This window comes from Carica papaya, chromosome 5 (assembly GCF_054855325.1).
Source record: "Carica papaya isolate Zhongbai chromosome 5, ASM5485532v1, whole genome shotgun sequence".
NCBI classification, from domain to species: Eukaryota; Viridiplantae; Streptophyta; class Magnoliopsida; order Brassicales; family Caricaceae; genus Carica; species Carica papaya.
Genome location: NC_142313.1, coordinates 36,950,552 through 36,963,674, shown reverse-complemented (window position 1 = coordinate 36,963,674; position 13,123 = coordinate 36,950,552). Strand labels below are relative to the sequence as shown.

Below are 13,123 nucleotides of genomic sequence, written 5' to 3'. Positions count from 1 at the left end.
AACGTCGAAGGACCCATTTGCAAAAAAATAGGTGCAACACGAGGACTTCCTAGGAGGTCACAACTCCTAGTACTACACTCGCCCAAGAACATTTAATTGCGGAGTACTGATGAGATCCAGTGAATTAGTGATGGTATAATGGCATCTGTTTCATTTTGCGCTGCAAATACATACACTCCTTCTCTTTCCCTCCCCCCTCCCCCCTCTCGTCATTTGTTTCCTTATGCGTGCACAATGCACCTCTACTTCTCGTTATAATATCAAGTAAAATGCCCGGACGCCATCACTCATATTTGTGAATAAACCAGCGGACCATAGTTCTAGTCGCGCATAACGTCGAATGAACCATCTGCAAAAAACTGGGTGCAACACGAGTACTTCCGATGAGGTCACCCATTCTAGTACTACTCTCACCCAAACACACTTAACTGCGGAGTTCTGATGGGATCCGGTGCATTAGTGCTGGTATGATCGCACTTGTTTCATTCCGCGCTGCAAATACATACACTCTTTCTCCTTCCCTCCCTTCTCCTGTCATTTGTTTCCTTGTGCGTGCACACTGCACCTCTCCTTCTCGTTCTAATATCAAGTAAAATATTTCGGCACCGTGACTCACATTTGCGAATAAACCAGTGGACCAAAGTTCCAGTCGTTCATAATGTCGAATATCCCATCTGAAAAAAATAGGTGTAACACAAGGACTTTCCAGGAGGTCACCACTTCTAGTACTACACTCGCTAAGCACATTTAGGTGCGGAGTTCTGATGGGATCCGGTAAATTAATGATGGTATAATAGCACCTGTTTCATTCTGCACTGCAAATACATACACTCCTTCTCCTTCCCTCCCCCCTCCCGTCATTTATTTCCTTGTGGGTGCATATTGCAGCTCTCCTTCTTGTTCTAATATCAAGTAAAATACCCCGGCGCCGTGACTCACATTTGCGAATAAACCAGCATACTAAAGTTCCAGTCGCGCGTAAGATCGAACGACCCATCTGCAAAACAATAGGTGAAACATGAGGACTTCCCAAGAGGTCACCCATCCTAGTACTACTTTCGCCCAAACACACTTAACTGTGGAGTTCTGATGGGATCCGGTGCATTAGTACTGGTATGATCGCACCTATTTCATTCTGCGCTGTAAATACATACACTCATTCTCCTTCCATCCCCCCTCTCGTCATTTGTTTCCTTGTGCGTGCACAATGCACCTCTACTTCTCATTATAATATCAAGTAAAATGTCCGGGCGCCGTTACTCACATTTGTGAATAAACCAGCGGACCATAGTTCCAGTCGCGAATAACGTCGAACTACCCATCTGCAAAAAAATGGGTGCAACACGAGTACTTCCCAAGAGGTCACCCATTCTAATACTACTCTTGCCTAAGCACACTTAACTTCGGAGTTCTGATGGGATCCGGTGCATTAATACTGGTATGATCGTACCTATTTCATTCCGTGCTGCAAATACATACACTCCTTCTCCTTCCCTCCCCTCTCCTGTCATTTGTTTCTTTGTGCGTGCGCACCGCACCTCTCATTCTCGTTCTAATATCAAGTAAAATATTTCGGCACCGTGACTCACATTTGCGAATAAACCAGTAGACCAAAGTTCCAGTCGCGCATAATGTCGAACGCCCCATCTAAAAAAAATAGGTGCAACACAAGGACTTTCCAGGAAGTCACCACTTGTAGTACTACACTCACCTAAGCACATTTAACTACGGAGTTTTGATGGTATCTGGTGAATTAGTGATGGTATAATGGCACCTGTTTCATTCTGCACTGCAAATACATATACCCCTTCTCCTTCCCTCTCCCTTCCCATCATTTATTTTGCTGTGGGCGCAACTCACCTCTGTTTCTAGTTCTAATATCGAACAAAATGCCCGGGAGCCTCAACTCATGTCTATATGAAACACCTGCCGCACCTCTTTTTTAATTGTTCTACTATGTAAGATGCTCGCAATGACACTCTCAACACGTGATGGGCTTTAATTGAATGCACGAAAAATATTAAGCAAAATGTCCCGGCGCCGTGACTCACGTTTGTGAATGAACCGCTAGACCGTCTCTCTGGTCCCGCGTAACATTTAATGCCCCTTTTACAAAAAGAAAGGTGCAACATGAGTCACCCATCCTACTACTACTCTTGCCCAAACACGCTTGACTGCAGAGTTCTGATGGGATCCGGTGAACTAGTGCTGTATGATCGCACCCCTTCTAATTTGCGCCGCAAAGACATATACCACTTCTCTTTCCTTCTCCCTTCCTGTCATTTGTTTCGCTGTGCGCGCAACTCACCTCTGCTTCTAGTTCTAATATCGAGCGAAATACCCTGGCACCTCGACTCATGCCCATATGAACGGATCGTCTGCCGCACCTCATTTTTCATTGTTCTACTATTTAAGATGCTCGCAATGACACTCTCATCACGTGATGGGCTTTAATTGAATGCACGAAAAGTATTAAGAAAAATGCCCCAGCATTGTGACTCACGTTTACGAATGAACAGGCGGACCGTCGCTCCAGTCCTACGTAACATTTAACGCCCTGTTTGCAAAAAAAAGAGTGCAACACGAGTGCTTCCCAAGAGGTCACCCATTTTAGAACTACTCTCGCCCAAGCATGCTTTACTGCAGAGTTCTGATGGATCTCGTGAACTAGTGCTGGTATGATGGCACCCCTTCTAATTTGCGCTGCAAAGACATATATCCCTTCTCCTTCCCTCTTCCTTCTCGTCATTTGATTCACTGTACGCGCAATACACTTCTGCTTCTAGTTCTAATATAGATCGAAAATGCCCCGGTACCTCGACTCATGTCTATATGAACGGAACACCCGCTGCACCTTTTTTTTGTTGTTCTACAATGTATGATGCTCGTAATAATAATCTTATTACGTGGTGGGCTATAATTGAATGCACGAATAATATTAAGGAAAATGTTACGCGGACATTCTTATCTCGTGCATTCTAATGACATTTTCATTGTTCTACTATGTAAGATAATCGTAATGACATTTTCATTGTTCTACTATGTAAGATAATCGTAGAACTCTATTTTCATTGTTTTACTATGTAAGATAATCGTAATGACATTTTTATCTCATGATGGACTATAAATGAATGCATGAAAAATATTAAGTAAAATGTCCTAATGCCGCGACTCACACTGGCAGATTGTCGCTCTGGTCATGCGTAATATTTAACGCCACGTCCATAAAAAGACGGGTGAAACACGAGGACTTCACAAGAAGTCACCCATCTTAATACTACTTTCACCAGAGCACGCTTAACTGCGGAGTTCGACAAGATCCGATGTATTAGTGTTGGTATGATCGTTCCCCTTCTATTTCGTGCTGCAAATACATATATCCCTTCTCCTTCCCTCCCCCCTCCTGTCATTTGTTTCGCTGGGCATGCACACTACACCTCTATTTCTAGTTCTAATATCAAGCGAAATGTCCGGGCACCTCGACTCACACCTAGATAAACAGACTGCCTGTCGTACCTCGTTTTTCATTGTTCTACTATGTAAGATGCTCGTAATGACACTCTTATCATGTGGTGGACTATAAATGAATGCACGAAAAATATTAACCAAAATATTCTGGCGCCATGACTCATGCCGGCGGACTATGGCTCCTATTGCGCATAACGTTTAACACCCCATCTGTACAAAGACGGGGGCAACACGAGGATTTTCCAAAAGATCACCCATCCTAGTACTACTCTAGCTAAAACACACTCAACAATAGAGTTCGATGGGATCCGGTGCATTAGTGATAGTATGATCGCACCTCTTCTATTTTGTGCTACAAATACATATACCCCTTCTCCCTCCCTCCCCCCTAGTTATTTGTTTCGCTATGCATGAACACCGCACCTCTGCCTATAGTTCTAATATAGAGCAAAATGCTCCGGCGCCTCGACTCATGCCCAGATGAACGGACTACCCTCTACACCTCATTTTTCGTTATTCTACTATGTAAAATGCTTGCAATGACACTCTTATTACGTGGCGAACTATAAATGAATGCACGAAAAATATTAAGAAAAATGTATTGGCGTTGCGACTCACACCGAGGGACAATGGCTTTGATCACGCATAACGTTTAACGTCCCGTCAACAAAAAAACGAGTGGAAGATGAGAACTTTCTTGGAGGTCACCCATCCTAGTACTACTTCCGCCCAAACACACTTAACTACGAAATTCGATGGGATCCAGTGCATTAGTGCAGGTATGATCGCACCCCTTCAATTCAACGCTGCAAATACATATACCCCTTCTCCTTCCCTCCCCTCTCTCGTCATTTGTTTCGTTGTGCGAACACACCACACATTTGTTTCTAGTTCTAATATCAAGCGAAATACCCCGGCACCTCGACTCACGTCCAGATGAATGAATCGCCCGCCATACCTCGTTTTTCATTGTTATACTATGTAAGATACTTGTAATAACACTCTTATCACGTGGTGAACTATAAATGAATGCACAAAAAATATTAAGCAAAATTTTCAGGCCCCGTGACTCACATTGACAGATTGTGGCTCCGATCACACTTAACGTTTAACACCTCGTCTACAAAAAAACGGGTTCAACACAAGGATTTTTCAGGAGGTCACCCATCCTAGAACTAATCTCGCCCAAGCACGCTTGACTACAGAGTTCTGATGAGATCGTGTGCATTACTGTTTGAATGATCGCAACTGTCTCATTCCCCGCTGCAAATACATATAGCCCTTCTCCTTCCCTCCCCCCTCCCATCATTTATTTCGCTGTGCGGGCATACCACATCTCTGCTTCTAGTTCTAATATAGAGTGAAATGTCATGTTGCTTCGACTCACGCCCAGAAGAACAGAGGCCCGCTGCGCCTCTTTTTTCGTTGTTCTACTATGTAAGACTCTCGTAATGAGACTCTTATCACGTGGTGGACTACAAATAAGTGCACATAAAATATTAAGCAAAATGTTTCAACGTCGCCACTCATGCCGGCGGACTGTGGCTCCGATCGTGCGTAACGTTTGACGCCCCATCTGCAAAAAGATGGGTGCAACAAGAGAACTTCCCAGGAGGTCACCCATCCTAGTACTACTCTTGCCCAAACATGCTTAACTACGGAGTTCGATGGGATCCGGTGTATTAATGCTAGTATGATTGCAGCTCTTCCATTCTGCGTTGCAAATACATATACCCCTTCTCCTTCCCTCCCCCCACCCGTCATTTTTTTCACTGTGCGCGAACACCGCACCTCTATTTATAGTTCTAATATCAAGCAAAATGGCTCGACACCTCGACTCACGCCAGAAGAAAGGACCGCCCGCCGTACCTCATTTTTCTTTATTCTACTATGTAAGATGATCGTAATGACACTCTTATCACGTGGTAGACTATAAATGAATGCACAAAAAAATAGTAAGCAAAATTTTCTGGCGACACGACTCACGCCAGCGGATTGTGGCTCCGATCACATGTATCGTTTTACGCCCGTTTGCAAAAAGACAGTGCAACATGAGGACTTCTCATGAGGTTACCGATCCTAGTACTACTTTCGCCCAAGCATGCTTAACAACATAGTTTGATGGGATCCAGTGCATTAGTGCTGGTATGATCGAACCCTTTCTCATTTCCTTCCCTCTCCTGTTATTTTTTTCGTTGTGCGCGCATACTGCATCTCTGTTTCTAGTTCTAATATCAAGCAAAATGCCCCAGCACCTCGAATTATGCCCAGATTAAAGGACCACCCGCCACACCTTTTTTTTTCGTTGTTCTACTGTGTAAGATGCTTGTAATGACTCTGTTATCACGTGGTGGACTATAAATGAGTGCACAAAAGAAAGTAAGCAAAATGCCCCGGCACGACGATTCACATCGATAAATGAACCAGCGGACTATGGCTCTAGTCGCGTGTAACATTTGATGCCCTGTCTGCAAAAAGACTGGTGCAACACAAGCACTTCCTAGGAGGTCACTCATCCTAGTACTACTCTCACCCAAACACACTTAACTCCGGAGTTCTAATTTAATTAGGTGAATTAGTGATGGTATGATCGCAAATGTTTCATTCTGCACTATAAATTTATACACTCCTTCTCCTTCCCTCCCCTCTCCCGTCATTTCTTTCATTATGTGTGCAAACTGCACCTCTCCATCTCGTTCTAATATCAAGTAAAATGTTCCGGCACTGTCACTCACATTTGCAAATAAATCACAGGACCATAGTTTCAGTCGCGCGTAACGTCGAAGGACCCATCTGTAAAAAAATGGGAGAAACATGAGGACTTCCTAGGAAGTCACCCATCCTAGTACTATTCTCGCCCAAGCACACTTAACTCCGAAGTTCTGATTTGATCCGGTGAATTAGTGATGGTATGATCGTAAATGTTTCATTTTGTGATGCAAATACATACACTCTTTCTCCTTCTCTCTCCCCTCCCGTCATTTGTTTTCTTGTGTGTGCACACTGCACCTCTGCTTCTCGTTCTCATATCTAGTAAAATGCCCCAGCGCCATGACTCTTATTTGTGAATAAACCAGCGGACCATAGTTTCAGTCGCGCATAAGGTCGAACGACCAATCTGAAAAAAATGGGTGCAACACGAGTACTTTCCAGGATTCTAATACTACTCTCGCTCAAAGACACTTAACTGCAGAGTTCTGATGGGATCCGGTGCATTAGTGCTGGTATGATCGCACCTGTTTCATTCCGTGCTGCAAATACATATTCTCCTTCTCCTTCCCTCCCCTCTCCTATCATTTGTTTCCTTGTGCGTGTACACTGCACCTCTCCTTCTCGTTCCAATATTAAGTAAAAATTTTCGGCACCGTGACTCACATTTGTGAATAAACCAGCAGACCATAGTTCCAGTCGCACATAATGTCGAACGCCCCATCTGAAAAAAATAGGTACAACACAAGGACTTCCCAGGAGGTCACAACTTCTGGTACTACACTCACCTAAGCCCATTTAACTGCGGAGTTCTGATGGGATCTGGTGAATTAGTGATGGTATAATGGCACCTGTTTCATACTGCGCTGCAAATATATACACTCCTTCTCCTTCCCTCCCCTCTCCCGTCATTTGTTTCCTTATTCGTGCACACTGCATCTCTTCTTCTCGTTCTAATATGAAGTAAAATACCCCAGCGCCTTGACTCATACCCATATGAATGGATCGCCCACCGCACCTCATTTTTTGTTGTTATATTATATAAGGTGCTCGCAATGACACTCTTATCACGTGATTGGTTTTAATTGAATGTGCAAAAAATATTAAGCAAAATGCCCTGCCAGACCGTCGTTCCATTCCCGCGTAACATTTAACACCCCATCTGTAGAAAGAAGGGTGGAACACGAGCACTTCCCAGAAGGCCACACATCCTAGTACTACTCTCGCCCAAGAACGCTTGATTGCGGAGTTCTGATGGGATCCAGTGAACTAGTGCTGGTATGATCACAATCGTTTTGGTTTGCGCTGCAAATACATATTCCCCTTTCCCTTCCCTCTCCCTTCCCATCATTTATTTCGCTGTGGGCGCAACTCACCTCTGCTTCTAGTTCTAATATCGAGCGAAATGCCCCGGTGCCTCGACTCATGTCTATATGAAACACCCGCCGCACCTCCTTTTTCATTGTTCTACTATGTAAGATGCTCGCAATGACACTCTCAACATGCGATGGGCTTTAATTGAATGCACGAAAAATATTAAGCAAAATGTCTTGGCGCCGTGACTCACGTTTGTGAATGAACTGCTGGACCATCTCTCTGGTCCCGCATAACATTTAATGTCCCGTCTACAAAAAGAAGGGTGCAACACGAGTACTTCCTAAGAGGTCACCCATGCTACTACTACTCTCGCCCAAGCACGTTTGACTGCGGAGTTCTGATGGGATCTGATGAACTAGTGCCGGTATGATCGCACCCCTTCTAATTTGCACCGTAAAGACATATACCACTTCTCCTTCCCTCTCCCTTCCCATCATTTGTTTCGCTGTGCGCGGAACTCACCTCTGCTTTTAGTTCTAATATCGAGCCAAATGCCCTGACACCTCGACTCATGCCCATATGAACGGATCACCTGCCGCACCTCATTTTTCGTTGTTCTACTATTTAAGATGCTCGCAATGATACTCTCATCACGTGATGAGCTTTAATTGAATGCATGAAAAGTATTAAGAAAAATGCCCCGGCACTGTGACTAACATTTGCGAATCAACAGGCGGACTGTCGCTCCAGTCCCCTGTAACATTTAACGCCCCTTCTGCAAAAAAAATGGTGCAACACGAGTGCTTTCCAAGAGGTCACCCATCGTAGAACTACTCTCGCTCAAGCATGCTTAACTGCAGAGTTCTGATAGATCCCGTGAACTAGTGTTGGTATGATCGCACCCCTTCTAATTTGTGCCGCAAAGACATATATCCCTTCTCCTTCCCTCTCCCTTCCCGTCATTTGTTTCGCTGTGTGCGCAACGTACCTCTACTTCTAGTTCTAATATCGAGCAAAATGCCCCGGTGCCTCGACTCATGTCTATATGAACGGAATACCCGCTGCACCTCCTTTTTTGTTGTTCTACTAAGTAAGATGCTCGTAATAATAATCTTATCACGTGGTGGGCTATAATTAAATGCACGAATAATATTAAGCAAAATGCTCTGGCGCCGTGACTCACATTTGCGAATTAAGCAGCGACTGTCGCTCTAGTCCCGCGTAACATTTAACGCCCCATCTACAAAAAGAAGAGTGCAACATGAGAATTTCCTAGGAGATCACCCATCCTAGTACTACTCTCGCCCAAGCACGATTAACTACGAAGTTCGATGGGATTTGATGCATTAGTGCTGGTATGATCGCACACCTTTCATTCCGCACTGCAAATACATATACCCTTTCTCCTTCCCTCTCCCCTCTCATCATTTATTTTGTTGTGCGCGCACACCGCACCTCTATTTCTAGTTTTAATATCAAGTGAAATGCAAAGGCATCTCAACTCATGCCTAGATGAACAGACCGCCCGTCACAACTCTATTTTTATTGTTCTACTATGTAAGATAATCGTAATGACATTCTTATCTCGTGATGGACTATAAATGAATGCATGAAAAATATTAAGCAAAATGTCCAAATGCCGCGACTCACACTGGCGGACTGTCGCTCCGGTCATGCGTAATATTTAACGCCCCATCCATAAAAAGATGGGTGGAACACGAGGACTTCGCAGGAGGTCACCCATCCTAATACTGCTTTCACCAGAGCACACTTAACTGCGGAGTTCGACAAGATCCGATGCATTAGTGTTAGTATTATCGCACCCCTTCCATTTCGTGCTGCAAATACATATAACCCTTCTCCTTCCCTCCCCCCTCCCGTCATTTCTTTCGCTGTGCATGCACACTACACCTCTGTTTCTAGTTCTAATATCAAGCGAAATGTCCGAGCACCTCGACTCATGCTTAGATAAACGGACCGCCTGTCCTACCTCATTTTTTATTGTTCTACTATGCAAGATGCTTATACTGACACTCTTATCATGTCGTGGACTATAAATGAATGTGCGAAAAATATTGAGCAAAATATTCTGGCACCATGACTCATACCGGCGGAATACGGCTCCTATTGCGCATAATGTTTAACACCCCATCCGTAAAAAGACGGGCGCAACACGAGGACTTCCCAAAAGATCACCCATCCTAGTACTACTCTCGCCAAAACACGCTCAACTACGGAGTTCGTTGGGATCCGATGCTTTAGTTCTAGTATGATCGCACCTCTTCTATTTTGTGCTATAAATACATATACCCTTTCTCCCTCCCTCCTCCCCTGTTATTTGTTTTGCTATGCGCGAACATTACACCTCTGCTTATAGTTCTAATATAGAGCAAAATGCTCCGGTGCCTCGACTCACGCCCAGATAAATGGACTACCCCCTGCACCTCATTTTCTGTTATTCTACTATGTAAGATGCTCGTAATAATACTCTTATCATGTGGCGAACTATAAATGAATGCACGAAAAATATTAAGAAAAATGACTTGGCGTTGCGACTCACTCCGAGGGACAATGGCTTTGATCGCGCATAATGTTTAACGTCCCGTTAGTAAAAAAACGAGTGGAACATGAGAACTTTCCAGGAGGTCACCCATCCAAGTACTACTTCCGCCCAAGCACACTTAACTATGAAATTCGATGGGATCCAGTGCATTAGTGCAGGTATGATCGCAGTACTTCCATTCCACGCTGCAAGTACATATACCCCTTCTCCTTCCCTCCCCCTTCCTGTCATTTGTTTCGTTGTGCGCACACACCACACCTCTATTTCTAGTTCTAATATCAAGCGAAATACCCCGGCACCTCGACTCACGCCCAGATGAATGGATCGCCCGCCGTACCTCGTTTTTATTTGTTATACTATGTAAGATACTTGTAATGACACTCTTATCACGTGGTAGACTATAAATGAATGCACGAAAAATATTAAGCAAAATTTTCAGGCCCCGCGACTCACACCGGCAGATTGTGGCTCCGATCGCACTTAACGTTTAACACTTCGTCTACAAAAAGATGGGTTCAACACGAGAACTTTCCAGAAGGTCACCCATCCTAGAACTAATCTTGCCTAAGCACGCTTGACTACAGAGTTCTGATGGGATCCTGTGCAGTAGTGTTTGTATGATTGCAACTGTCCCATTCCTAACTGCAAATACATATAGCCCTTCTCCTTCCCTCCCCCCTCCCATCATTTATTTTGCTGTGCAGGCATACTGCATCTCCACTTCTAGTTCTAATATAGAGCGAAATGCAATGTCACTTCGACTCACGCCTAGAAGAACGGAGGCCCGCTGCGCCTCTTTTTTCATTGTTCTACTATGTAAGACTCTCGTAATGAGACTCTTATTACGTGGTGGACTAAAAATAAGTGCACGTAAAATATTAAACAAAATGTTTCAATGTCGCTACTCATGCCGATAAACTGTGGCTCCGATCGCTCATAACGTTTGACGCCCCGTCTGCAAAAAGACGGGTGCAACAAGAGAACTTCCCAGGAGATCACCCATCCTAGTACTACTCTCGCCCAAGCACGCTTAACTACGGAGTTCGATGGGATCCGGTGTTTTAATGCTAGTATGATTGCACCCCTTCCATTTCGCATTGCAAATACATATACCCATTCTCCTTCCCTCCCCCCACCCGTCATTTTTATTCATTGTGTGTGCACACCACACCTCTGTTTATAGTTCTAATATCAAACGAAATGCCCTGACACCTCGACTCACGCAAGAAGAAAGGATTGCCCGCTGTACCTCATTTTTCTTTATTCTACTATGTAAGATATCGCAATGACACTCTTATCACGTGGTAGACTATAAATGAATGCACGAAAAAATAGTAAGCAAAATTTTCTGGCGACGCAACTCACACCAGCAGATTGTGGCTCCGATCACATGTATCATTTTATGCTCTATTTGTAAAAAGACAATGCAACACGAGGACTTCTCAGGAGGTTACCAATCCTAGTACTACTATCACCCAATCATGCTTAACTGTATAGTTCGATGGGATCTGGTGCATTAGTGCTGGTATGATCACACCCCTTCCATTCTGCATTGCAAATACATATACCCCTTATCTTTTCCTCCCCTCTCCCATCATTTTTTTCGATGTGCGTGCACATTACATCTCTGTTTCTAGTTCTAATATCAAGAAAAATGCCCCAGCACCTCGACTTATGCCCAGATTAAAGGACCACCCGCCACACCATTTTTTTTCGTTGTTCTACTATGTAAGATGCTCGTAATGGCTCTCTTATTACGTGGTGGATTATAAATGAATGCACAAAAAAAGTAACCAAAATGCCCCGGCGCGGTGACTCACGCTTACAAATGAACCAGCGGACTGTGGCTCTAATCGCCTGTAATGTTTGGTGCCCTGTCCGCAAAAAGACAGGTGCAACACAAGCACTTCCTAGGATTTCACTCATCCTAGTATTACTCTCGCCCAAACACGCTTAACTGCAGATTATGATGGGATACAATGCATTAGTGCTAGTATGATCCCACCCGTCCTATTCCTCACTTCAAATACATATACCCCTTCTCTCTCCCTCCCCCCTCCCATCATTTATTTCACTCTGTGTGGACACCGCACCTCTACTTCTAGTTGTAATATCAAGCAAAATGCCCCGTTGCCTCGATTAACGCCCAGATGAACGGACCACCCGCCGCACCTCTGTTTTGCTTGTTCTATTATGTACGATGCTCATAATGATACTCTTATCACGTGGTAGACTATATAAATGGATGCACGAATAATATTAAGAAAAAGACGGGTGCAAGACGAGTATTTCCCAAGAGGTCACCCATCCTAGTACTACTCTCGCCCAAGAACACTTAACTGCAAAGTTCTAATAGGATCCGGTGCATTAGTGCTGGTATGATCGTACTAGTTTCATTCCGCGCTGCAAATACATACACTCCTTCTCTTTCCCTCCCCCTCCCGTCATTTATGTCCTTGTGTGTGCACACTGTGTCTCTCCTACTCGTTCTAATATCAAGTAAAATGCCCCGGCACCGTGACTCATCTTTGAGAATGAACCATCGGTTCATAATTCCACTCGCACGTAACGTCGAACGACCCATCTACAAATAAATTGGTGCAACACGAGGACTTCCCAGGAGATCACTCATTCTAGTACTACTATCGCCCAAGCACACTTAACTGCGGAGTTCTAATGGGATCCGGTGCATTAGTGCTAACATGATCGCAGCTGTTTAATTTCGCGCTGCAAATACATACACTCCTCCTTCCTTCCCCCTCCCGTCATTTGTTTCCTCATGCGTGCGCACTGCACCTCTCATTCTCATTCTAATATCAAGTAAAATGCCACGGCGCCGTGACTCACATTTACGAATAAACCTGCGGACCATAATTCAAGTCGCACATAACATTGAAAGAATCATTTGCAAAAAAATGGGTGCAACACGAGGACTTCCCAAGAAAATGGGTGAAATATAAGGACTTCGCAGGAGGTCACCCATCCTAGTACTACTCTCGCCCAAGCAACCTTAACTGCAGAGTTCTGATAGAATACGTTGCATTAGTGCTGGTATGATTGCTCATG

General features: G+C 44.3%; 9 pseudogenes; all 9 read right to left on the bottom strand.

The window, feature by feature from the left end:
* Positions 1–360: 360 nt before the first annotated feature.
* LOC148266048 (5S ribosomal RNA) lies at positions 361–479 on the bottom strand (annotated as a pseudogene).
* A 529-nt stretch (positions 480–1,008) lies between these two features.
* Positions 1,009–1,127, bottom strand: LOC148266047 (5S ribosomal RNA; annotated as a pseudogene).
* Positions 1,128–1,333: 206 nt separating this feature from the next.
* Positions 1,334–1,452, bottom strand: LOC148266046 (5S ribosomal RNA; annotated as a pseudogene).
* Positions 1,453–5,055: 3,603 nt separating this feature from the next.
* LOC148266045 (5S ribosomal RNA) lies at positions 5,056–5,173 on the bottom strand (annotated as a pseudogene).
* Positions 5,174–7,813: 2,640 nt separating this feature from the next.
* LOC148266044 (5S ribosomal RNA) lies at positions 7,814–7,932 on the bottom strand (annotated as a pseudogene).
* Positions 7,933–8,745: 813 nt separating this feature from the next.
* On the bottom strand, positions 8,746–8,863 carry LOC148266043 (5S ribosomal RNA; annotated as a pseudogene).
* Positions 8,864–11,023: 2,160 nt separating this feature from the next.
* LOC148266042 (5S ribosomal RNA) lies at positions 11,024–11,141 on the bottom strand (annotated as a pseudogene).
* A 1,187-nt stretch (positions 11,142–12,328) lies between these two features.
* Positions 12,329–12,447, bottom strand: LOC148266041 (5S ribosomal RNA; annotated as a pseudogene).
* A 205-nt stretch (positions 12,448–12,652) lies between these two features.
* LOC148266040 (5S ribosomal RNA) lies at positions 12,653–12,771 on the bottom strand (annotated as a pseudogene).
* Between the last annotated feature and the right edge of the window lie 352 nt (positions 12,772–13,123).